We start from the raw sequence: 27,000 nt of genomic DNA, 5'->3' as shown, positions 1-27,000 counted from the left end.
AAAGGTTTTGTATAAGTCTTCCCAAAACATTGCAAGGTTTGGGGGCTTATGACAAGAATCTCCTTATGATAGCATTTACATTTGAGTCAACTTCACCACTTTGGGCTGATCATAAACACATCTCTCCTCTTTAAAAAGAAATTTCCGGAGAAACTTGGCAGATTTCAGTACAGGAACAGTCTATTCTTTACAATTAAATTTAGCAACAACTTATTCTGGTTAGTCTGAAAGAGAAGGAGAGAATGAACTACTAAGAGGCCTTCCCTGTACTTTAATATTTCAAAACATGTTGGGGTTGGCCTAATTTGAATCTTGTGGACAACTATACCAGAACATGATTCAAAAAGAGTAATAATTTAAATAGGCTGTATTCTCAAAAGTGACCTCAGAAGGCGAATCAGAGTTAACTATTCCTCATGACTTTTACCTCAAATTAATATTAAAGATGCATAGGGTGAAATTCTCATAAAGCATATATGGGCAAGTATGCATACCTTTGAACAGCCAACAACCAAAAAACCAAATTAAAATTTTGTTCAAGAGTAATCAAGTATATAAAAGAGGGATATCAAAAGGAAAAAAATCCCTATTTGCCCTTAACACACCCCACTGTGCCTGGTGACCGAGAAATACAAAATTCTGTGTTTTAATTTCTTGCTGGAATAAAGGTGAGCTAAAGACGAAGTGTCAAGCTAGATTTCCATCTTACCTTGCATTCCTCCAACAGGTTCAAAGACTTCATAACCTGTACTTCAGTTAATACCGAATCCATATTCTTTTCAAAAGGGGACCTACCACACTAGTCTAAAAATACAAAGCCATGCCACTAGGCAACCTATCTTCTCTTGGTCCACACATTCAAATTACAAATACCTTTTGCTTTGCCTTTATTGACTAAAAGTTTTAACTTTGATTTGGAGGAAAACGTACTCATTAGCAGTTTTACACTTTTTGGCAGGTCACGGTCTATCAGATCAAATCGCTATGATCGCTCACTAAGAAAGCATACCATTGCCGCTCATTTTATAAGCGTTATAATACCCCGATGGTGGAAGTCTGGCAATACCTAGAAATACAGTAAGGCTGGTGAATAAGGAGTCGAGGGGCGGGGGGAAAGGGAGCGAGGGAGGGAAGCAGTCGCCACCTCAAATCCACGCCGGACCAGGAACCTCCAGCCCACAACGTGATCCCTGCCCTCCCCAAAGTGGACCCGCCACAACATTTTTCCAGATCCACCCTACCCCCTCCCCAACCCAACACGGTACTCACCCTTCTGCGAAGTCGGCACCGGGTCCAGCTCCGAGACGGGTCGGGGTGGCTGCGAGGGAGGGACGTCTGGACTGTGGGCGGGGGGTGTCGGTGCGTCACTCACGTGCAGGACGGTGAGTTCGAGGGGTGGGAGCGGAGAGGAACTGGGAAATCAAGTCACGGCCGAAAAGGGAGGAGAAGAAACCGGGAGAGGGTGGACAGCCCCTTCCCTAAAATAAACCCACCGGCCCCTGCGACCCCTTGCCCCAGGGAGAGAAAATAAAATCAGAGGAAATAAAAGACTGACAAATCTCTAAAACGACGAGGAGCGAGGAACAGACTTTAATTTAAAGGGAGGAGATTGATCGAGGGCTGGCGGGGAGACAGAAGTGGCTCTAGGTCTATCCCATGCCTTTGCAGTCCCCAAGCAGAGGAGGAGGCTGGCTGAGGGGAAGTTGCAGCGGCTCCTGAGGAGGAGGCGGAGGAGGCGGAGGAGGAGGTTACACAGTAACAAGTACAGACAGCCATGGATCAGAGGGGCGCTGCGAGCAGGGGCGGCCGCGGCGGGGCGAGCGGCGGCAGTGGCAGCACCGCCTGCTCGGCTCGTTCAAGACATTTAATTGGATTGATGGGTTGTGCAGTGACTCACAGACTTCACAGAGTCGTACAGCAATCCCCGCCCAGCTGGACAGGGGAGATGCGGCGGGGACGGAAGGGGAAAGGGGGCCGTGGAAGAGCAGGGAGGGGAGGAGGCGACTGAGAAGGCGAGGCGTTAGGGAGGCGGGGAGCAGAGTGAAGTCACCCAATAGGGGAGTCCGCCGCGCCGACGGGCGTGGGCGTCGGCCAATGACGGCGCGGCTGGATAGGCGGCTGGCTTCGCCCCTGGCCCAATGAGTCTTCTAAGGACACCGCCGCGAACAGGGCGGGGGAAGTGGAGTTGGGGGTGGGGAGAGGTGGGTGGACGTTGAAGTGGGGGGTGGAGGGAAAGAGGAGGCGCGGGAGACCGGCGGAGTCACTCTGCTCTCCTCGCTCCCGAAGTGAGCCTTCTACCAATCCGAGGGCCGCCTGGGGGTGATGGACGCAAATGTGTGACCAATGAGGAGGAGAAGGTGTCCGCCGCAAGCCAGAGGGGAAGGAGTGGGCGGGTCAATGCTCTCCTCTCCCTCCCGCGCCGGAGTCCTCCCTTCCGCCCGGTTCGGGTCAGTCAAGCAAATGACAGTGTGAGGGCTGGGGCCGTGCCGGGGTGGGGAGGGGCCGCGCTGCTGGCGGCGTGACAGCAATAGCGACTGGCTGTGCTTCCGACTCCGCGCCGGCAGGAGGAGGTGACGGCGGAGGTTGGCTCCTTACTGAGCGTGCAGGCTGCTGCTGCTGCTTCTGCTGTACGCCTCCTGCTCAGTCTCTGCCTCGAGCTGCCCTGGAGCCCCTACCGCCAAACCCCACCCCTGAGAGGCAGACAGATTTGGAGTGAATCAGGTCAAAACTTTGCCCCACGTCTGTGCAGTGCCCACTCTTGGAGACAGCTCCGTGTGACGTTCTGGGAGCTGAGGGAGCTGGACGCCAGAGACTTGGCAATGGTATTTGCCTCCTTGTTTGCCTGTTTTCTGGGGAAGTCAGGGAAGGGTGTGGACAGGTTGAAACAGCTCCTAAATACATACCATTTCTTTATTGAGTTTCTAGCAGAGGCACTTCTTAAACTGGCACGAGCGAAGCTGTACGGGCTTTGTCGTTTGTTTTCTTCATACATGTACGAGTACATCTTAGTTTCCTTCAGCCCTTCCTCTTCCACCACTCTTCCACTTCCCTACCCACTCTCCTCACCTGGTACCCTGACGAAAACTAAGGCGCGCTTACTACTAGATCTTCTGGCTGCCCATTCCCAATGGCTTTTTCTCAATATCTTGCCTACTGTCTAGCAGCCATTCTACAAACCTTAACGCTTTCCACATACTTGTACTTGCAAGTAATTGCAATCACTAATAAACCTGAATAGAGATGCCCTCAGAAGCAAAAACACTGGCAGAAATCCATCTTCTTTCCCACAAGATCCATTTCTGCAGGTTATTTGAAATTTATTAGCTTCCTCTCAAGAAACTAAGGAAAGGCAAACCACATATCACATCCCTAGAAAAAAAAGATTTTCAAATCCAAATACTCAATATCCATTTTCCATAGGCAAGTCACCTAGAGAGACCTGGGGTTGATTTATGATCTTGACATGAGCAAGATCTTTTTTTTCCCATAATTATAAGATTAAAACGTACAGTGGTCTGGAATTCAGAGGAGAGATAATAAGTGAACATGCAGGCTTATTGTAGTCGTGTAGAGGCTTTCCTTGATTATTATCATTTTAGAGTGTGGATCCTTCCCCTAAGCCCTAATTGTGACACTCAGCCTGACACCTCTTACCTCTTCTCTTTATGATTTTACCCTATTCCAGGAGTTCAGCCTGTAGTCCTGAATCCACCTAAGAAAATGGACTGTGCTGCAGACTTCTCTTGTCTGCAGATTGTGTATGCATTGCTTTTCAGTGTGTTGAAACTTCTTTGGAGTTTGGCAGTGTGGGAGGCCAACATCTTCACCCCAGGACATAGTGATGCAGGAGGTGGACCATGTTCCCTTAGCCAGGTCACCCTGCAATGCTCTAAACAAACCGGATCCCTTATGTGGGGAAAATCAGCTCCATTTCTCATGTGGGTTATTATACTGCATTTAAGAATGTGTTAATGGGGAGTTCTCATTGTAGCTTAGTGGTAAGGAACACAACTAGTATCCATTAGGATGCAGTTTTGATGCCTGGCCTCACAGTGGGTTAAGGATCTGGTGTTGTCACAAGCTGCTGTGTAGGTTGCAGTTGTGGCTTGTGTCTGGCGTTGCTATGGATGTGATGTAGGCCAGCAACTACAGTTTCAACTCAAACCCTAGGTTGAGAACTTCCACATGCCTCAGGTACAGCACTAGAAAGACAGGAAAAAAAAAGAAAAGAAAAGAAAAGGAGTTCCCATTGTGGCTCAGTGGTTAACGAATCCAACCAGGAACCATGAGGTTGCGGGTTCGATCCCGGCCCTTGCTCAGTGGGTTAAGGATCTGGCATTGCCATGAGCTGTGGTGTAGGTCGAAGACGCAACTCGGATCCTGCTTTGCTGTGGCTCTGGTGTAGGCTGGCAGCTATAGCTCCAATTCGACCCCTAGCCTGGGAACCTCCATATGCCACAGGAGCAGCCCTGGAAAAGGCAAAAAGACAGAAAAAGAAAAAAAAGAATGTGCATTTTAGAAAGTTCGTTTCTAATTTCTTTCACATGAGGTCATTTTAAGGCTCAGGTAAATATAATTGATCAATATTATCTTACATACTGCCGATGGTACTAAAAACACAGAAGATTTTGAGTCTAGACATATACTTGTATCTTTCAGAGGATCTCCAAATAGCTAGGGTTAGCATCCTGTGGCAGAAGTTGCTCCCTTGTCAGTTGTTATTGGCATGCCTCCAGTCCCCACCATGTGTCATTTTCTAATTCTGTGCTCACCCTATTTCGGTATTTCTTAAATTCCAATATTTCTTTTCTCTCTCTCTCTCTTTTTTTTTTTTTTTTTGTCTTTTTAGGGCCACAGCAGTGGCATATGGATGTTCCCAGGCTAGGGGTCTAATCAGAACTATAGCCACTGGCTTTCACCACAGCCACAGCAATGCAAGATCTGAGCCGCGTCTGCAACCTACACCAGATCTCATGGCAACACCAGATCCTTCACCCACTGATAGAGGCCAGGGGTTGAACCTGGGTCCTCATGGATACTAGTCAGGTGGGAACTCCAAATTCCAATATTTATTAAATTCCAGTATTTCTTGTCTAATGCCCACCTAGATTCCTGAGGTTTCTCTCAGATCACCATCTCTGTAGGTTGGTCCTAGATGTCTGCTTTTTTAGCAAATACTCCAGGTAACTTGAATACATATTAGATTTGAAACCCCCTGTTTATTCATTCCATTTGAAAATTCAGGAACCTTTGTGTCTTCCTTTCTCCTTCTTTTCCTTTCCCACATGTTTCCTTTCTCCCACATATATTCCCTTCTATAAAGTTTCTGTCACTCACTTTTATGATCACTTCCCTTTCTACATTTCTTGTGCACAAGACTGTGTTATACACTGACAGGGCAATCTCTAAAAATAAATAAATAAATAAAAGGGATAAAGTTGGCAAATTGCTTTCATAAATACTATAGGCATACCTTGTAACTACAACACTTAAAGTATGGTGAAGTCAGTAAATTCATAAGCTTAAAAATATCACTGTCATTGATGTTATGTATAAATCTACAATATGTGTGAAACTTCCTAGTTTACGATTTCAAAGTAGAGAAGGATAGAATTCCTTCATAGGTGAGAGTCACATTTCAAGTTTGTGTGTGTGGTTAAAAATGGCCAAACCTAATCCTAACTGATACAGCAAGGTGGCCAAATTCAAAATCAATTCATGAAAACCAAAAGTATTCCTACACACCAGTACTAACAAACTAGAAAATAAGATTCTATTTGCAATAGCAACAAAACGCTGAAGTCTTAGGGAATTAACCGAAGAAAAAAATGCACAAAATTTTTATGGAAAAAAATGTTCATGTTATTAAAAGGCTTCAAGGAAGACCTAAATAGGGATACATATCATGTTTGTGGATAGGATCAAGTAACATTATTAAGGTATCAATGACCTCTAAATGTGTTCATAAACAATGCAAACCATTCAAACTTGTAACAGGATTTGAGGAAATTAAACATTCTTAAATATATTTGGAAGATTAAATTCCATTATAATCTGGTCGTTTTGAAAAAAAAAATCATAAAGGGGAATTTAGCCTTCCAGATAAGACAGTATAATTCATAGTAGCAAACATGTAGAACAGTGGAACAGAATAGATAACTCAGAAACAACCCATTTTCCTATGAGACCTTAGTATGTGATGGTAACATCACCAATCAGGGAATTCTCTTGTGGCACAGTGGGTTAAAGATCCAGTATTCTCAGTGCATCAGCCTGGGTCACTGCTGTTGCACAGGTACCATCCCTGGGAACTTCCATATGCCAGGCATGGCCAAAAATAAAACAAAACAAAAAATAAATCTATGAGGAAATAATGTTAAAATAGCCAACTAGTGCTGCAATGATAATACCATGAAACAACCCCAAAATATCACTAGTTTATAACAGCTATTGTTTGTCCTCTCTCACAGGTCTGTGTGTGAACTGAGACTACTGATCTCATCTGGTCTAGTCAAGACTTGGTTGAACTTGGCTGAATTCAGCTGGGCTCTACTCTAGGACACAGGTTAAGTTAAACTCTTTATCACATGTCTCATTCTGGCAATGACAGGAGCTCAAGAGGTGAAGTCAGATCTCTCACATTTAACACTTCTGCTCCCATCACATCTCCTAACATTCCATTGACCAAATAAGTCACACAGCCAAGTCCAACATATTAGTGGAAGGTGCTACAGAACCACATGGCAAAAGGCACGAGGGTATAATTCCATAGCAGAGATGATGTGAAGGATTTCGAATAATAATCCAACCTAACACAGAGGTTTTGTAGCATAGATAACATTGGGAAAATTGGTTCACCATGGAGAAAAACAAAGTTGCATACATATCTCATACCATATACAAAGGTGAAATTTCAATGAATAAAAACCCCCTGAAAGTGGAGTTCCTGTTGTGGCTTAGTGGATTAAGAACCCAACCTCTATGGGGATGCAGGTTCAATCCCTGGCCTTGTTCAGTGGGTTAAGGATCTGGCATTGCCTAAAGCTGCAGCATAGGTCACAGGTGTGGCTCAGATCTGATGTTCCTGTGGCTGTGGTGTAGGCCAGCATCTGCAGCTCTGATTCAACCCTTATCCAGGGAACTTCCATATGCTACAGGTGTAGCCCTTAAAAAAAAAAAAAAAAGAAAGAAAGAAAGAAAACCTAAAAGTGAAAGAGAAAACTATAAAGCTAATAAAAATTTAAAACAGTTTGGGATTGACATATGCACGCTGTGGTATATGGAATGATTGGCCAGTGGGGAATCTGCTGTATAGCCCAGAGAACTCTACCCAATATTCTGTGATAATCTATGTGGGAAAATAATCTGAAAGAGGATGGATGTGTATACATGTATAACTGAATCACTTTGGTGTATAGCAGAAATTATCACAACATTGTAAATCAACTATACTTCGATAAAACTTAGAAAAAAACCTACACAGGGGAAAAATAAGTAAAAACAGAAGGGTAGCATTAGAATCTTAGGATAAGAAAGGATTTCTTAAATAAGACTCTCAAAGCATAAACTAAAAACCAAAAGAATGATGAAATTAAAATCTTCTGTTCAGAGTTCCCATCACGGCTCAGTGGAAATGAGCCTGACTAGTATCCATGAGGATGCAGGTTTGAACCCTGGCCTCACTCAGTGGGTTAAGGATCTGGCATTGCTGTGACTGTGATGTAGGCTGGCAGCTATGGCTCCAATTTGATCCCTAGCCTGGAAACCTCCATATGCTGGGGGTGCAGCCTAAAAAGACAAAAAAAAAAAAAACAACTTCTGTTCAACAAAGAACGTAATAGACATATTAAGAGAAAGTTAATAGATTGAGAGGCATTTCCAAATGCAAATTAATAGGGGATTAATATCTAGAATACACTATGAATTCCTGCAAAACAAAAAATTCCTGTTTATTTTCCAGGGGAAAAATAGCCAAAGAATATGACAGGCACATTTACAGAAGGGAAGCTTGAGAGACTAATAAGCAGATGAAGTAGAACAAGTAGATATTGTACAACATGGGGGATATAGCAAATATTTTATAATAACTATAAATGAAACATAGCTTTTAAAAATTGTAAATCACTGTATTATACACTTGCAATTTACATAATATCAACTATACTTAAATTTAAAAAAAAGATAAAGAGATATACAACCCTCCTTGTAATCAGATAAATGCATATTAAAACAAGACACTACATCCCTTAAATAGGCAAAAATGTGAAAGTCGGGAAATACCAAGTGTTGTCTAGGATGGGGACGAAGCATGCATGAACTCTCATGCATTGCTGTTGGGAGTTAAGTTCCCCAGCACAGTCGTTTTGGAGTTACCCTGGAAATAAGTAATGAAATATAGCATATGTTTTTCTGGTAGCCCAGCAGTTACACCTCTAAGAAACTCTTGCACAAGTCCATGAGAGGGCACAATTGAGGATAATCATCACAGCAGCTCTTGAAGTAGCAGCGTATTATAGGTAAATTTAGTATGTATTACCTGTACAATACAAAAGGTAGATAAAGTGTAGCAGATGCTGTGGAATAACATGCAGCTTTTGGAAGTAATGCACTAAGTGTACATCTTGCAACATGGGTAAATAAATCTTTTAAATATTTTATAAGTGAAAAAGGGTGAGAAACAACAGGATGGCCTTAAGTTCCAGGCATTGGTATGTCTTTCATTAGAAGGTGCATCAATGTTTTTCATTTCTTCTCTTAGCTGGGGTACTTTGAGGGAAGGATAAGAAAGGTGCTACCACGACTCACTTCTGACTCAACTATTTCCTTCCAGTTTTCACATGAAGTTGTGGCAGTTTTCGTGCAGGCCCCCCCACAGTTTCTCCCACATGGTGTCTCCTTTCACCTCTCTGCTCCCCCATGTATGTTTAATATACATTTATCTGCTTCTAAGTTTCCTTCCCAGGCTAGGTGGGAGAGGAGTGATGGCCCTTGAGGAGTGGGCCACAGTCAGAGTTGTAGAATACAACTTTTCCACTGTGTTACCCATTTCCAAGTTAGGAACACCCAAACATTACTGGATTTTAAAAAGCTTGAGGAGGGAGTTTCCGTCGTGGCTCAGTGGTTAACGAACCCGACTAGTATCCATGAGGATGTAGGTTTGATCCCTGGCCTTGCTCAGTGGGTTAAGGATCCACCATTGCCATGAGCTGTGGTGTAGATCACCAAACAGCAGCTCAGATCCCGAGTTGCGATCCCGAGTTGCTGTGGCTGTGGCGTAGGCCGGCGGCTACAGCTCTAATTGGACCCCTAGCCGGGGAACCTCCATATGCTGCAGATGTGGCCCTAAAAAGACAAAAGACAGAAAAAAAGTTAAAAATAAAAAGCTTGAGGAGTTCCTGCTGTGATGCAGGGGGCTAAGGATCTGGATTTGCCTTTGCAGCAACTGAGATGCTGTTTCTATCCCAGCCCATCACAGTGGGTTAAGGATCTGGTCTTGCCACAGCTGTGGCATAGGTTGCAGCTGCAGCTCAGATTCAGTCCCCGGCCTGAGTACTTCCATATGTCGCAAGTGCAGCCAAAAAAGAAATAAAAATAAAAACACTGACCTAAAAATGTGTTTGCTTATGCTTTTATATACCTCCTAGTGTGCTGTCATTGCTAACAATAAACATAAGGATGAAACAACAGTAGTAACTGTAGTATTAGCTTTGTGTCAATAAGCGGTAGACACAAAAGCCTTTTAAACTTGACGGAGAGACAGGAGATGGAAAAAGACAATGAGCTGTAGAGATTTAGGTTAGATAGCATTAATAGCTCCCTGAAATCAGGGTTGACAAACAAGTGAAGGAGTTACCAGAAGGTTTGGGGATAGATAGGTAATTTTCCAAAAATATTTAGGGGTTTTCTAACCTAAAGACAGGAATGGATGCAATGACTCTTGAAGTTTCTCCCAGCCCTCTCAGGTTATGAATCTCCCCCAACATGTGCATGTTGGAAACGCAATTGATCGCCACAAAAGTACACTGAGAATAGCCCCTGTTTGGGTTATACTGCCTAAAAGCCTATCTATGCCCAAAGCTTTCCTTTTCTTTTCTTTCTTCTTTTTTTTTTTTTAATGGCCACACTGCTGCAGAAGTTAGGAACTTCCTAGGTGAGGTACTGAACCCACACCTTCACAGTGACTAGAACCACTGCAGTCAGATTCTTAACCCACTGCATCACAGTGGGAACTCCTTAAATCTTTCCTTAATGGCTCATTACCACCATATGAAGTTCTAACACTTAGTAATGGCTACGATTTCATGGCCTTCAAACTCCTGGAGCTTCCCTGAGCCCAGGTTGGAAGCTCCACAGGCAGAGAGTACAGGAAGCCCAGTGGCCCACACTTCTTCCTAGCAGACTGAGCAACAGCTGCAGGCTTCTCTCTGACTGGCTCTGGGTCCCTGATTTCTGCAGAAGCAGGATTGCATATCTCAGGACTCCTATTTACGGTCTGTAACACTCATCACAGTATTGGGACATTAATGTTAGCTCACATCTATTACCTAAACCTAACCCTAAAAGGGCTAATGATTTATCCATCTGTAGTTTCTGTACCTCCTAGGAGCTGTGTAATCCAATCATTCCATGTTTGTTCAACCATTACTTTACCGGGGTCTAGGGAGTCTTGGGAGATGAATTCAGAAAAGTAGATTGACCCCAGATTATAGAACCTTAAATGCCTGACCTAGTGTTTCAATCCATAGGATAAGGCAACAGGGAGCCTTTCAAGGTGTTTGAGAACTGGAATAGCATGACGAAAAGGGTGTTTTAAATTTAAGTGAGCAAACACTTATTGAGGAAAAGGACAGCTATCAAGGCCCTGCTATAGGAGAGTACTATGGTAACCCAAGGGGAAGAAAGTCCTTGCCTTCAAGGAATTTATAGTCCTTCTGTTTTTGTTTTTAATGACGGGGCAGTATTCAGTGTGGTTTTTCTGTATTTCCTCTACCCCAGCCTGTTCCCTCAGGGTATAGAAATTGCACAGCAAAGATTTAGAGAGTAAAGTCATCTCTTAACTTCCAGGTTTCAAAATGGGCTTTCGAACTCACAGCAGAGACAAGTTTTAGAAAAAAAAGGCTTGGGTTTCCATGAGCTACAAGACAACATAAATGATAGATATGAAACTATAATGTGTAGGGCCTGAAAAAAGTTCTATTAAATGTTTTCCCTTTCTTCCACAGTCTCTCTCTCTCTCTCAACTTGCCAGGTTTTTAAAAAAAAAATGTTATTTAATGTTATTCTAAGTAAGCAAAAATCAAAATTATTAGCCCGAATTTTATTATTTTTCTATTGTGAAATATCAGGGGTTTTTTTGGTTTTGTTTTTGCCACGCCTATGGCATATGGAAATTCCTGGGCCAGGGATTGAATCTGAGCTGCAGCTCAGATCTTTTAACCCACTGCGCCAGGCAGGGGATCAAACCCGTGATTCTTCAGTGAACCCCGCGGTTACAGTCGGATCCTTAACCCACTGTGCCACAGCAGGAACTCCCAAAATAGCAGTTTTAAATGCAAATATCAGTGCATTTAACTTATGAGCAGAATCACTAAAAATATCTAATTCATATTTTGTAACTAGTAGGTGATTATATATTTCCTTTTTACCAGAACAGTGGAAATGCTGCACAAAACTAATTCAGCTGTTTTTTTTTTTAATCTCACTATTATTTATTTATTTATTTATTTATTTATTTTGGCTACACTCATAGGATGTGGAATTTCCCAGGCCAGGGATCGAACCCATGCCACAGCAGCCCTGCCTTCAACTTACTGATGTTTAAGCACTGAATGGAAAAGGAACTATGGGGTGCCTGGCTTTTTTTGTTTTTGTTTTTGTTTTTGTTTTTGTCTTTTTAGGGCTGCACCCCTGGCATATGGAGGTTCCCAGGCTAGGGGTCAAACTGGAACTATAGCTGCCAGCCTACGCCGCAGCCACAGCAACACTAGATCCTTAACCCACTGAACACGGCCAGGGATGAAACCCACAACTTCATGGTTCCTAGTCGGATTTGTTTCTGCTGCACCATGACTGGAACTCTTAGGGTGCCCTGTATTTCCCTTCCCTTCTATATCTTCATGTTCAGCATATGTGATTGGCTAATACAAGGAGTATCAAAAGTAAAAAAGGATATAAGATTCCTTAACTGTTCCTGTCTTTAGAATACCATTGCCCTTTTCCTGTCTTCAAAACAAGTCCTGGTTTGAATGGAAAGCATGACCTCTCAGGACTGTCAGCACCCACACTTACTCAGTCAAAGATGAAACACTGCTCCCATCTTGCTGAGCTCCTAAGCATCTGGGACAACCAGAATTCTGTGCTCATGGGGCAGCAAGAACAGCAGCCATACACCACATGCATATGTCCTCCGCTCATGCCCCGCTGGACTTCGCATGCAAAACATAGGTTCAAAAATAAAATCAAGGGAGTTCCTGTCGTGGCGCAGTGGTAACATACCTGACTAGTATCCCTGAAGACTCGGTTCGGTCCCTGGTCTCACTCAGTGGATTAGGGATCTGGCATTGCCATGACCTTTGGTGTAGGTCACAGACGTGGCTCAGATCTGGCATTGCTGTGGCTGTGGCGCAGGCCAGTGGCTACAGCTCCGATTCAACCCCTAGCCTGGGAACCTCCATATGCCCATGGGTGTAGCACTAAAAAGACAAAAAATAAAAAACACTAATCATCATCTGAGCCTTGAGCAAGTTGTGATTTCTTTGCTAATGTAGGATCTTGCCCTGATGTTGATGGGTGGTGGCTGCTGAAGGCTGGGGTGACTGACAATTTCTTAGAATAAGGCAATGAGAGTTCCCATTGTGGCGCAGCGGAAACGAATCCGACTAGGAACCATGAGGTTGCAGATTTAATCCCTGGCCTCACTCCGTGGGTTAAGGATCTGGCATTGTTCTGGCTGTGATGTAGGCTGGCAGCTCCGATTGGACCCCTAGCCTGGAAAACTCCGTATGTCCTGGATAGGGCCCTAAAAAGCAAAAACAACAACAACAAAAAAAACCAAAACCAAAAAAAAAAAAAAAAAGAGTAAGGCAATGAAGTTTGCCAGATCAATTGCTTCTACCTTTCACAATTTCTCTGCAGCCTGTTTAGTAGAGTTTTACCCATGGTAGAACTTCTTTCAAAATTGGACTTAATCCTCTCAAACCCTGCTGCTGCCTTTATCTACTAAGTTTACGTAATACTTTAAATCCTCTGTTGTCATTTCACCAATCTTCACAGCATCTTCACCAGGAGTAGATTCCATCTCAAGAAGCCAGTTTCTGGAGTTCCCATTGTGGCACAGTGGTTCACGGATCCCACTAGGAACCATGAGGTTGAGGGTTCGATCCCTGGCCTTGCTCAGTGGGTTGAGGACCCGGCGTTGCCGTGAGCTGTGGTGTAGGTTGCAGACACGGCTCGGATCCCATGTTGCTGTGGCTCTGGTGTAGGCTGGAGGCTACAGCTCCGATTTGACCCCTATCCTGGGAACCTCCATATGCTTCAGGAGTAGCCCTAGAAAAGACAAACAACAACAACAACAACAACAACAAAAAACAACCAGTTTCTTTGCTCATCCCTAAAAAACAACTCCTCATCTGTTAAAGTTTCCTCATGAGATTGCAGCAATTCAGTCACATCTTCAGGCGTCACGTCTAAGTCTGGTTTTCCTGCTGTTTTCACTGCACTTCTTCCACTGAAGTCTTGAACTCCTCAAAGTCAACCATGAGAGTTGAACTCAACTTCTTCAAAACTCTTATTAAGTTGATATTTTGACCTCTTCCCATGAATCACAAATGTTATTAATGGCATCTAGAATCATGAATCCTTTTCAGAAGGTTTTCTTTTTTCTTTTTCTTTTTTTTTCTTTTTTTGGCTTTTTAGGGCTGCATTCATGGCACATGGAAGTTCCCAGGTTAGGGGTCGATTAGAGCTACAGCTGCAGGCCTACACCACAGCTCACAGCAATGCTAGATTCTTAACCCAGCGATCCAGGCCAGGGACCGAAACTGAAACCTCATGGTTCCCAGTTGGATTCATGTCTGCTGTGCCACTACAGGAACTCCCCATAAGGTTTTCAATTGACTTTGCTCAGATCCATCAAAGGCATCACTATCTGTGGCAGGGATAACCTTATGAAATGTATTTCTTCAGTAAGACTCGAAAGTAGAAATTATTCTTTGATCCATGGGCTGCAGAATGGATGTTCTGTTAGTAGGCATGGAAACAGTATTAATCTCATTGTACATCTCCATCAGAGTTCTTGGGTGACCAGGCGCATTGTCAATGAGCAGTAATGTTTTGAAAGGAATCTTTTTTTCTGAGCACTAAGTCTCAACGTCTTAAAATAGTAAATCTTATTGTAAACAGATGTGCTGTCATCCAGGCTTTGTTGTTCCATTTATAGGGCACAGGCAGAGTAGATTTAGCATAATTCTTAAGGGCTCTAGGATTTTTGGAATGGTAAATTAGCATTGGCTTTAATTTCAAGTCACCAGCTACGTTAGCCTCTGATAATGTCCTTTGAAGCTTTGAAACGAGGCTCTGACTTCTCCTCTCTAGCTATGAAAGTCCTAGATGGTGTCTTCTTCCAATAGAAGGCTGTTTCATCCACACTGAAAATCTGTTGTTGTTTAGTGTAACCATCTGCATTAAGTATCTCAGCTAGACCTTCTGGATAACTTGCTGCTTCTATGTCAGCACTTCCTGCTTCACCCTGCACATTTATGTTCTAGAAACAGCTTCTTTCCTTAAACCTCATGAGCCAACTTCTGCTAGCTTCAGACTTTTCTTCAGCTTCCTCCTCTCTCTCAGCCTTCACAGAATTGAAGAGAGTTAGGTCCTTCTCTGGATTAAGTTTTGGCTTAAGGGAATGTTGTGGCTGATTTGATCTTCTATTCAGACCACTAAACTTCCTCCGTATCAGCAATAAGTCTCTTTTGTTTTCTTATCATGTGTATTCATTGGAATAGCACTTTTAATATTCTTCAAGAACTTTTCCTTTGCATTCACAACTTGGCTTAGCTTTCAGCCTATCTTGGCTTCTGACATGCGTTTCTCACTAAGCTTAATCATCTCTAGCTTTTGATTTAAAGTGAAAGTCATGTGACTCTTCCTTTCACTTGAACATTTAGAGACCATTGTAGGGTTATTAACTGGTCTAATTTCAACATTGTTGTGCCTCAGGGAGTAGGAAGGTCCTGGAGGAGAGAGAGAGACAAGAGGAGGGTGGCTAGAGCAGTCGGAATACACACAACATTCATCAATTAAGTTTGTGTCTTTTGGGGCGTGGTTTGTGGTGCCCCCAAACAATAGCAACATCAAAGATCATTGATCACAGATCTCCATAACAAATGTAGTAACAAGGAAAGGTCTGAATTATTTCAAGAATTACCAAAATTTGCACAGAGAGGGGCACAAAGTGAACAAATGCTATTGTGTGCTATTGGAAAAATGGCACCAATAGACTTGTTTTATGCAGGGTTGCCACAAACCTTCAATTTGTAAAACAAACAAATGAACAAAAACAAAAAACAAAACAAAAACCCCCACACCATATCTACAAAGTTCAATAAATTGAAGCCCAGTAAAAATGAGGTATACCTTATATCCTTTTGTATGCATGATATAATATAGGTCCGTATATCTTAGGCCAGTTCCAAAAGATAAGGTTTTCTACAGCCTCACTCTTCTGTATCCTGAGGCTTTGCCGGACAAATTATTCAAACTGGGGCCCTTTCCACCAAACACTCCCACCCCTTTGACTAATGTAATCGTGTTCTTAAATAGTTAACTGGAGTATATTTATTGGACAGTGTCATTTCTAAGCTGAGACCAGCAGCAATGCAAGCATCCACCAGAATATGGATACACAGACACATGAATATATGCAGGTCTAATCATGCATGGCCAGGAGCTAGGAAAGCTTTTTGCTCCGAAAGTGTCTGCCTCGCAGCATGAGTCACAGGTGATTATCATTTTCTTCCAGCTTTGGGGGCAGCCACCCCAAACCAAATCTAGGATGCTATAGGGCAGTAGTAGCTGCCAGGTGTCTTATAAGGTCCTCTTCCAGTTATGGCCAGACAATCAGTTACATGGTGATTGGGTCAACATGCTACATGAGATACTTTCAGAAAGTTCACAGATAAATAGTCTTTTAATTCTAATATTATATACATAGTATATTTTATTCTAATATTATATTCATGTTATGTATGTCGCTGACACCTAAAAGCCATGATTATTGCTAGGGCAAAGATAAGCTAAAGGAGAAAGCAAAGTTAGCTTGAATTAATGTTTTAAAAACTGTACATATTACTATAATGTGTCATATGTAATATAGTAATACATATTATGTATTATAATATACAATATAATATAGAGAGAGTTTAAAAATATTAATTCAAGCTAATTTGAACATTAATTCAAGCTTTCTCTAGCTGACACCTCAAGATAGTCTGAATCATGAAAGGGGTTCACTTTGGCGGTCATGAAGGTGGGAAACTTGCACAAGGACTTGGCAGTTCTTAAGAAAGTGGAATGTGGGAGCCCTCTCCTATGACTCCAAACACCACTTGTGACTCCGGAAACTATTGTAAACCTCTCCTCATTCCAATAATAATTCTAGTTTGAGCTCTTTTTATCTGCCAGACTGGTAAAGTACTCTACATAGCTTATATACTCGTGAACAGCAATATTTCTGTCTGTTCAAAGATACTCCTCCCTCACCTCCTCCTTGTCTTCAACATCATCTTCATCACAAGGCATTGGTGCTGGGTCCTCTGAAGGAAACCACCCTGGCAAAGTCAATCCTGTACCCATCCCTGTGGTCATACTAAAGAGTTACAGCACAAAATTACATGAGCTTAGGTAAAAAATACTTACGAAGTTATTTTGCAATATGTAACTGTATCAAGTCAACACTTCGTACACCTTAAACTTATACAATATTATATGTCAATTATATCTCAATAAAGCCGGAAAGGGGAGGGGAAGAATATCTACAATGGAATTGAAAACATAAATAATTTGGCTTATTTCTGATATTACCCTATAGTGCATGCCCCTCGTCTACCGCAATGCCTTTTTTTTTTTCTATCACTTTTTTAAAAAGGCAGAAGCACTCTGTACATAACCCCACTGGAATAATTTGAAGTATAACCATGTGATCTCCAGCATAGAAAGTCATTGTAGGAAATATGGATTCTGATAAACATGCCTTTGTTTTTGTTTGTTTGTTTGTTTCGTCTTTTTGCCATTTCTTGGGCCGCTCCCTCGGCATATGGAGGTTCCCAGGCTAGGGGTCTAATCGGAGCTGCAGCCGATGGCCTACACCAGAACCACAGCAACATGGAATCTGAGCTACGTCTGCAACCTATACCACAGCTCACAGCAACGCCAGATCATTAACCCACTGAGCAAGGCCAGGGATCGAACCCGCAACCTCATGGTTCCTAGTCGGATTCATCGACCACTGAGCCATGACGGGAACTCCAAACATGCCTTTGTTTTAACTCATAGTCTGGTGCAATAAAATGGATGAGTTATAAATCTCTCTAATTATTTTATAATAGATACTCAATGAACTTTATTTAACATTGCCATTTCTTCCCTTGGTAAGATGCCACAAGAATAGATTTAAAAAAATCAATAACTGAGCATCTTTTTTTAAAATGCTGATAATAGAGTTCTAGCAACCTCTGGGCAGAGCATTTCTATAATGATTCACAGATCAGGTAGAGCTAGGTTAAAAGGGTTGAGGATAAATGCTAATTTAGTTTAGTTTTGTTCTATTTCATCACCGTAAACTTCTTTAAAATATTTATAATAATGCAAAATATTGAACTTCTACAAATTAAACTGAGATCTACCATATGTGGGTAAATTTAGAAAGGCCTTTAAATGTATTTTTAGGCTAAAACATTTTTAATAGATGGTACATGCTCATGTAACAAAATTCAAAGATATAAAAGGATAGATAATAGAATGATAGATAAGTTTCTCTCCCCTCCTAGCCTCCTGGTCACCTCCCAGGAGTCAAACATTGCTACTGGTTTCATAAATATTCCCATAAAAATATACATTTATATATATAAGTTAATGTATGCATTTATATTGATTTTTGTAGTGTATTTTATACTCTTTCTGCATCTTTCTTTTTTTTTCACTTAACAGTGTTTAGAAGATACCTCACTAACGGTACAAAAAGAGATTGTTTTGGGAGTTCCCAATGTGGCCCAGTGGCAACAAACCCGACTAGTATCCGTGAGGATGCGGGTTTGATCCCTGACCTCCCTCAGTGGGTTAGGGATCTGGTGTTGCCATGAGCTGATATGTAGGTCCCAGACGCAGCTCAGATCCAGTGTTGCTATGACTGTAGTGTAGGTCGGTAGCTGCAGCTTCAGTTTGACCCCTAGCCTGGGAACCTCCATGTGCTGCAGGTATAGCCCTAAAAAGAATAAAACAAACAAACAAAAAACAATTGCTATTGTGGTCATTCTTATCTTTATTAAAGCCTTCTATAGTAACAGGGCCCAGTATTCTCCACAGCAAAATCATGTTATAATACAGTTGACCTTTGAATAATACAGGTTTGAACTGTGTGGGTGCACTTATAGGAGAATTTCTTTCAATAGTAAATACTACAGTACTACAGGATGCGAAAACTTGGATACAGAGGAACCCCATGGAAAGACGAAGGTCCCACTTAAATTATACTTTTTGACTGCACAGAGGGTGGGAGGGTCAGTGTTCTAACTCCCTCACTTTGTTCAAGGGTCAACTATATTGTTTTTGCAAACATCCCTCACTTTATACACAAGGTGTTAGAAAAAATGGCACATTGGATATTCTGCTTGCATTTTGTGGTCTTAGAATTGCCTGCATGGTAACAAATCTGTGGTTTAGCTAGGCTTTTAATAAGAGGCCTATACAGAACGGAGAGGATTTTTAGAGCACTGAAAATACTTTGTGTGACATTATAAAGATGAATACATGTTGTTATACAGTTGTCCAAACCCATAGAATGTACGATGCCAAGAATGAACCTTAAGATAAACTATGGACTTTGGGTGACCATAATGTCAGTGTCGGCTCATCCTTGGTAAAAAATGTACTGTTCTGGTGAGTGATGTTGATAATGGAGGAGGCTATGCTTGTGTAGGGGGGAGAGGGTCTTAGCAACAAAGCAGCCATAAAAGTGTCATCATGAGTTATAGATCCGCTCCAGCCTGGACTTGTCACCACCTCAAAACATTGTCGACATTTCCATCTGGACGGTTGCGTTTCCTAAAACAAAGATAGCCTTCCAGCCAGCTAAAGATTAAACCTATCACCCTGACCAGATCCCCACTGCCATCCCACGACTACGTGACTCAGTACGCGACCCTGGCCCTATAAAACCTAGCTCTCCCTGATCAGTGGGGAGCCTGAGTTCTCCATTCTCAGGGCTCCTGGCTACTTCTCTGGTTAATTAAACCTGCTTGAGACCTCACTGCTCCAGCTGACCGTCTTGTCTTCTCTCCCGGGCACTAACATTTTGGTCGAAACCTGGGAGGGGTACTCGGCCCTCCCTTTCTCATTTCCAGGTTTCCACAAATGCTCTAAGGCTGGGATGGACAACGAAGACACCAGCCAGGGCCACTCGCTGGGGTCTTCTGAAGGTCCTTCTAGGTCCTAGGTACAAGTAGTCCTAACCCAAAAGGGGGGAAACCTCCTCTGTTCTTAAACTCTTTTCCTGCTTTCTATCTCCTAAACCGAAGAGATTTTCAGTAAAGAGTGAGGCTAGGGGAACAATTAAAGACTCAGGCCAGGGCTACTCCCTGGTGAGCTCTGAAGTTTTCTTTAGCTCTTTCTCCCAGTAACTACCGCTCTGATGAGTGAAAGTCTCTCTCTCTTCTTTGTGACTGTAGAGCTCTGAGGTCTCAAGTGACTTCCGATGAATACAGGCCATGATGAACGCCACACCGACCTTTGTTTCAGGACAAGTGGAAGGTGAGTGAATAGGGTGCTCTCCTATTTTTTTCATCTCCAACCCAGACTGATACTACTCTCCTAAAATCTGGACATCCAGTCAGCTGGGGCCCGACCGGTCCCAGGGGCCAGTTGCTTCCTCTCCTCTGGAAAAATGTTTCCGATCAGGGGAGAGCCTCTGTCTCAGATCCCAGGTTTTCCTAGGGGACACCCCTCTGATTGTCTGGGTGGACTCGATACTTCAGATCCTAGGCCTTCTCGGGGGACGCGTCTCAGAGCACCTAGGTGGGCTAACAGGTTCTATGTACCGGCCTTCCACTCCCAAATTAACACTATGGGTGCCTCCTCTTCTGTCCCTCCACCGGATACACCTCTCGAGTGTCTTCTTCATAATCTTTCAACTCTGGGACTCCACCTAGGTATTAAGCCCAAGTGGCTCATTTTCTTCTGCAATGTGGCCTGGCCCCAATATAAATTAGATAATGGAAGCCAAATTAGATAATGGCCTGAGAATAGCACATTTGATTATCAAATTTGATGTGATCTAGAAAATTTTCTTCAAAGCAATGGGAAATGGTCAGCAGTTCACAGTATCCAGGCTTTTGTCTATGCAAGGTCCCAGCCCTCTTTGCTCTGACTGTAACTCTCACCAGTTCTCCTACTAAATGAACGTCCTCCTCGTGGTCTCTCCTCACCTTCCCAACAAGCCGAACCCAAAACTTCTCCTCCCTACGCTTCTTCCATTTCTGACTTTGACCCCGTAGATGCCGCAGCTCCCCCTTTGATTCCTCATGACCCTGGACCCCTGTGCCAGAATATACCCCCTCCTCCCAGCCATAATCCTTCTTTCTCCCCTAACTCCAGCGACCAGATCCCGCACAACACAATCTTCAGAGGCCCCTCTCCTTCCTTTAAGAGAAGTCACAGGAGCCAAAGGCATTGTCAGAGTTCATGTTCCTTTCTCTCTGGGAGACTTGCCTCAAATAGCAAAACGCCTCGGCTTCTTTACCTGAGACCCCACTATTTACACAAAAGAATTCCAATATTTCACCCACACCTAAGACCTGACCTGGCAAGATGTTTATGTTATCCTTAGCTCTACTCTCTCCTCCCAGAAGAAGGAACGAATTTGGCTGGCAGCTCAAGCTCATGCAGACACCTTACATACTCAAGACTCTGCTAACAATCCCGTTAGAATGCTGGCCATCCCTTGTGTGGACCTTAATTGGAATTATCAAACAGACTCCCCAGGCAGGCAAAAGAGAGGCCACTTTATCTCCTGCCTAATAGAGGGAATGAAAAAAATCTTCATTAGGAGAGTTCCTGTCATGGCACAGTGGAAACAAATCCAACCAGGAACCATGAGATTTCGGGTTCAATCCTTGGCCTCAATCAGTGCGTTAAAGATCCAGCATTGCCGTGAGCTGTGGTGTAGGTCACAGACGTGGCTTGGATCCAGCGTTGCTGTAGCTGTGGCGTATGCCGGTGGCTACAGCTCCGATCAGACCTCAAACCTGGGAACCTCCATGTGCCACAGGTGTGGCCCTAAAAGGACAAAAAGACCAAAAAAAAAAAAAAATCCTCACTAAAAATAGTTGATTATGATAAAATTAGAAAAATAATACAAGAGCCCCAAGAAAATTCAGTTTTTGTTTTTGTTTGTTTTTTGTTTTTTGTTTTGCCTTTTTGCCATTTCTTGGGCCGCTCCCTGGGCATATGGAGGTTCCTAGGCTAGGGGTCTAATCAGAGCTGTAGCCACTGGCCTACACCAGAGCCATAGCAACGCAGGATCCGAGCCACGTCTGAGACCTACACCACAGCTCACGGCAACGCCGGATCCTTAACCCACCGAGCAAGGCCAGGATCAAACCCGAAACCTCATGGTTCCTAGTTGGATTTGTTAACCACTGCGTCATGATGGGAACTCCCAATCCAGCTCTTTTTATGTCCCGACTTACAGAGGCAATTCTCAAATACACCACTGTAAGCCTATAAAGTGAGGAAGGTCAGACTATCTTCACTTACACTTTATCTTTCACTCAACACCAGATATAAAACGAAACCACAAAAGCTAGAAGATGGCCTTCTGACTCCACAAAGGGACCTTATTAAAGCTGTCTTCAAGGTCTTTAATACTAGAGAGGAAGAAGAAAAGCCCCCCAAACTAAAACGATCGATGACAAAATACCAGCTTCTTGCTGCTGCCCTTCAAGGAAATCCTCAAAAAATAAACTGAGGACCCTCACGAGGCTTATTAAACACAAAGAGTAAAACAATCCCTCCATCAGGGGCCTGTTTCAAATGTGGTTTTGAGGGACATTGGGCACAGGAATGACCCAATCCGAGGCCTCCACAAGGCCCTTACCCTAAATGCGGCCAAACCAGACACTAGAAGGTGGACTGTGGGAAGCCTGGGCAGCCCATTGTCTCCCCCACAAAACCCCCAGCCACAGAGACGATCAACATGCACAACTTATTGGCCCTGGCCACAGAAGATTGATGGGGCCTGAGGCCACTGGGCCCCCACCCTCTTACCACCACTCTGTTCCTCAGGTCTCTGTGGCAGTAGCAGGTAAGACTATTTCATTCTTACTAGACATGGGGGCGTCATACTCAGTACTACCTAGTTTTCAGGGTGTTACCTACACCTCCCCCACCTCTATAGGGGGGTAGATGGATTACCCACTGCACGTCAACAGACTGCACTTGCCATCTGCATACTCTTTGACACCACTTTTTGCCATTCATTCCTAGTTTCTCTGCACTAACAGTACATATGCACATCTACCAACTAACTGGACTGAATCTTGTAATTTAGCCTTTCTTGCCCCAGCCATCCAATATTCTCTAGAAGCAGATCCCATCCCAATTCCCATCTCAATTTTTATTAAGGCCAAAAAGAGCAATACATTTACTACCCCTATTGGCCAGGATAGGAATCACAACTGCAGTTGAACAGGTACAGCGGGTCTGGGAGTAGTCACTCACCGCTACTCACTGTTATCACAACAAATATCTAAGGCCCTCAAGGAAATAACTGATGATTGGCCTATTTACAAGATCAAATTGACTCCCTGGCCACAGTAGTACTACAAAATAGACAAGGATTAGACCTTCTTACAGCAGGAAAAGAGGGAGTTTGTGTCGCTCTACAGGAGAGTTGTTGCTTTTATAAAAACAAATCAGGGAGTTCCTGTTGTGGCACAGGGGAAATGAATCCAACTCGTATCCATGAGGATGCATGTTCAATCCCTGGCCTCGCTCAGTGGGTTGGGGATCTGGCATCGCTGTGAACTGTGGTATAGGTCGGAGATGCGGCTCAGAACCTGAGTTGCTGCTGTTGTTGCTGTGGCCTGCAGCTATAGCTCCGATTGGACCCCTAGCCTGGGAACTTCCATATGCCTCAGATGTGGCCCTAAAAAAGCAAAAAAACAAAAACGAATCAGGACTGGTCAGAGAAGGCATAAAACGCCTAAGAGAACAAGCAACTTGGTTCCAACAACAGGGGACCCAGGGCCTCTGGCCTTCTGCCCCCATTCACACACCTCTCGTCTTTCTCTTCCTTCTCCTAATGGCTGGGCTGCCCGTTTCGTATGTTTTCTTCTTTTTTTCAGAGAACCACTGAATCAGTCACAGACAAGCGAGTCAACTTGATCCTGGCTTTACAGAACTACAGATACCACCAGATTCCCTTACCCTCCAACTGATGCCTCTGATCAGCAGGAAGAAGCTGCAGAAGAAGAGACCTTCACCCCTTTTCCTATTAAAAACAGGGAAGAATCTTAGGTGGAAACTCTGAGCAACAAAGCAGCCATAAAAGTGTCATCATGAGTTATAGATCCGCTCCAGCCCGGACTTGTCGCCACCTCAGAACACTGTCGGACAGATCCATCTGGACGGTTGAGTTCCCTAAAACAAAGATAGCCTTCCGGCCAGCTAAAGATTAAAACTGTTGGGAGTTCCCGTTGTGGTGCAGTGGAAGTGAATTGACTAGTAACCGTGTGAATGCCATTTCCATCCCTGGCCTCACTCAGTGGGTTAAGGATCTGGCATTGCCATGAGCTATGGTGTAGGTCGCAGACGTGGCTTGGATCTGGCATTGCTGTGCTCTGATTCGACCCCTAGGCTGGGAACTTCCATTTGCGGATGGTGAGCCCCCCCCCCCCAAATTAAACGTATCACCTTGACCAGATCCCCACCACCATCCCATAACCACGTGACTCAGTAAGCGACCCCCTGCCCTATAAAACCTAGCTCTCCCTGATCAGCGGGGAGCCTGAGTTCTCCATTCTCAGGGCTCCTGGCCACTCCTCTGGTCAACAAAACCTGCTTGAGACCTCACTGTTCCAATTGACCATCTTTTCTTCTCTCCTGAGGGCTAACAGAAAATCTCCGCACTCTCAATTTTGTTGCTCTAAAGTCTTTTAAAAAGGCATATAAAAATGCTTATATTCACATATGTCTTTTTTCTTAAATGTAAAGGACAGTATTTCTTTGGTCGACTCCGGAGTTTGGAAAGTGAAACTGAATAGAAACCAAGATGAAAGATAATGATCATGCTTCCTCTTTAGTGTTGACTGCAGCACAAACAACCAAATTATGAGAAATAAATTACAGTTTTAAAAAATCCCCTGTTTTAATTACTGCAAATGTTACTATGACTAGGTAAGAATTATTTTTAATCACCTATAATTACATGGATGGTGTACATCTAAAAGCATAAAGTGTGTATCTAAAAGCCCCAATTTAAAAAAAAACAAAAACAAAAACCTAAGACAAACTTGGCTTTTGTTTGAAGTGTGCAATATTTTCCCTCTACATGCTTCCTCTCTGAATAAATTTTATGGTTAGAATTGCTGTTTTTTAGCAAATGTAGAAAGCCAGCTAGAAACATCTTTTCCGTTAATTCATTGGGTTTTCCTCCTAACCAGTTTGAGCAAATTCTTGGCGAATATTTCATGAACTCACAAGAGAAGAATTTATTTGACATGTTTAAGAGACATGTAAAATAAAGACGTGTAGGTTTTAAAGTTTCAGGAAATTGGGAGATTCCCTGTACTGAGAGAGCTCTCTAGACCTGCAAGTAATAGTTGGAATTATGCAGGAATGAGCAAAATAGAATTCTTTTTGTCATTGCGTATTAGGAGCTATTCCATTCTAGGTAGGGTTTTTCGTTTCTTCCTTCACCACGGAGGAAAGGAGAGCTAGGGCTAGCTAGGTCCGCGGTCGGAGGAGTGTCTATAAATAGAAGGTGAAGTGTTCCAATACCGGGAGGGTGCGTCATAGCGTCCCTCCCCCGAGCTGCGAGCCCCTAGGCGGCCGCGGGAGCCACAGCACTGCACCGGGACACTCGCCCGGCTTCCTGCTCCCCGGCAGAAGCTGGGGACCTGCGGGAAGGAGCCCAGGGAGGCGCCCAGCGGCACTCGCCTTCCCCCGCCCCCGCCTCCCCAACCTCAGGGGGCCTCAGGCCGACCCCGAGGCGCAGGGTCCCAGGACCGAGGCGCCCCTGCACGATTGGCAGCCGGCCCCGCCACTGCCCTCCTGCCTGCTGATTCCTCCACCCCATCCCACCCTCCTCCCCTTGGGCGAAAGAAGAACAATAACCCCGAGCGCGCCCGGGAAGCGGAGACTCCCCGGCGCACAGACAATACGAGGGGAGTTCCGAGGGGGCGGCCTCCGCGCGCCGCGCGCTCCCGCGGGTCCCCGGGCTGGGCGGGACCGCGGCGGTTGCCCGGCCCCCCAGGCACAGTCGGAGGCCACGTGGTGGATATTTAGGTCTGTTGAAATCTAAAAATCTCAAAAAGTGTCTGTTCAAGGCCTGGGAGAATTTCCTCTAATCTAGATGGAACCTCAGCAGGCGGTTGAAATACACAGGGACTGTGTGTGATTTGGATCCTTTTCTATTTCGGATCTGAATCTCAAAAGTCACTTGTGGAATTTCCATAGGCCTATCTTTTTGTAAACAGATCGTTCTGGGATTCCCCACCCAGTCTCTGGTCTTACCCTGCCTGTTCTTCCAGCCTGACCCGCTCTAGATTTCAATCTCCCTCTTCCTTATCTTTCTCTCTCTTTTTTTTTTCTTTTCTTTTCTCCCTCCCTCTCTCTTCCACACCCATACAGTTTCGTTCCCTTTGCACCTTTTCTTGAGAGAGAGAGAGAGAGAGAGAGAGAGAGAGAGAGAGAGAGAGAGAGAGAGAGAGAGTGTGTGTGTGTGTGTGTGTGTGTGTGTGTATACGTACACGTACGCGCGCAGATCTTGCAGTTCCTTGATTCTGATTGGCGACTCCATTGGCTTCCCCTGCCTTTTCTTCTGTGTAGGTTTTATTTCAATTCTGAGTCTTTCTTCCTTTGTTTTTCTTTCACGGTTTTTTTTTTTTCCCACATTTGCATGATTTTTTTCTTTCCTTAAGTCCTGTCCCCTTTGGACTAAAGGGTTCCTGGAAAAAGAAAAACCAAGAGGATTTCATGGCATTTTATCTCAGGGAAATGTGTTATAGTTCCACTTTAAGAGAGTCTGGGCTAACCGGGATTTTTGTACTTATATATAGGTCAAGCCATCTTAACTGAAAAAAAGTCACATACCTCTGTAACATCTTGGGTGCTGGCTTGCTTACAATAAAAAGGTATGCAGGGGAGTTCCGTCGTGGCTCAGAAACCATGAGGTTGCGCGTTCGATCCCTGGCACCGCTCAATGGATTAAGGATCCTGTGTTACCATGAGCTGTGGTGTAGGTTGCAGATGTGGCTCGGATCCCTCGTTGCTGTGGCTATGGTGTAGGCCAGCGGCTACAGCTCCGATTGGACCCCTAGCCTGGGAACCTGCATATGCTGTGGGAGCAACCCTAGAAAAGGCAGAAAGACAAAAAAAAAAAAAGGTATGCAGGGAAAAAAATAATTTCAAATTAGATCTCTGAATATGGATTTAACACAGGCACACTCAAGGCACATGGAGGTTCTTTTTAGGGCCACACTCAAGGCACATGGAGGTTCCTAGGCTAGG

General features: G+C 43.9%; 1 protein-coding gene and 1 long non-coding RNA gene across 2 annotated transcripts in view; one reads left to right on the top strand and one right to left on the bottom strand.

Annotated features, from left to right (window-relative positions):
• SERTAD2 (SERTA domain containing 2) overlaps positions 1 to 1,969 on the bottom strand; it is a 127,639-nt gene extending 125,670 nt beyond the window's left edge. The window contains exon 1 of the mRNA XM_047781933.1: positions 1,270 to 1,969. The gene's annotated coding sequence lies outside the window, so the exon portion shown is untranslated. The remainder of the gene's footprint in view (positions 1 to 1,269) is intronic.
• A 540-nt stretch (positions 1,970 to 2,509) lies between these two features.
• On the top strand, positions 2,510 to 24,058 carry LOC125126831 (uncharacterized). The gene is made up of 4 exons (XR_007134798.1): positions 2,510 to 2,822; positions 6,471 to 6,565; positions 19,941 to 20,022; positions 23,616 to 24,058. It is a non-coding gene; the product is annotated as an uncharacterized LOC125126831 (long non-coding RNA).
• The last annotated feature ends 2,942 nt before the right edge of the window (positions 24,059 to 27,000 follow it).

The sequence above is a fragment of the Phacochoerus africanus genome, chromosome 5 (assembly GCF_016906955.1).
Source record: "Phacochoerus africanus isolate WHEZ1 chromosome 5, ROS_Pafr_v1, whole genome shotgun sequence".
NCBI classification, from domain to species: Eukaryota; Metazoa; Chordata; class Mammalia; order Artiodactyla; family Suidae; genus Phacochoerus; species Phacochoerus africanus.
This window is presented reverse-complemented; position numbering and strand designations above follow the sequence as displayed.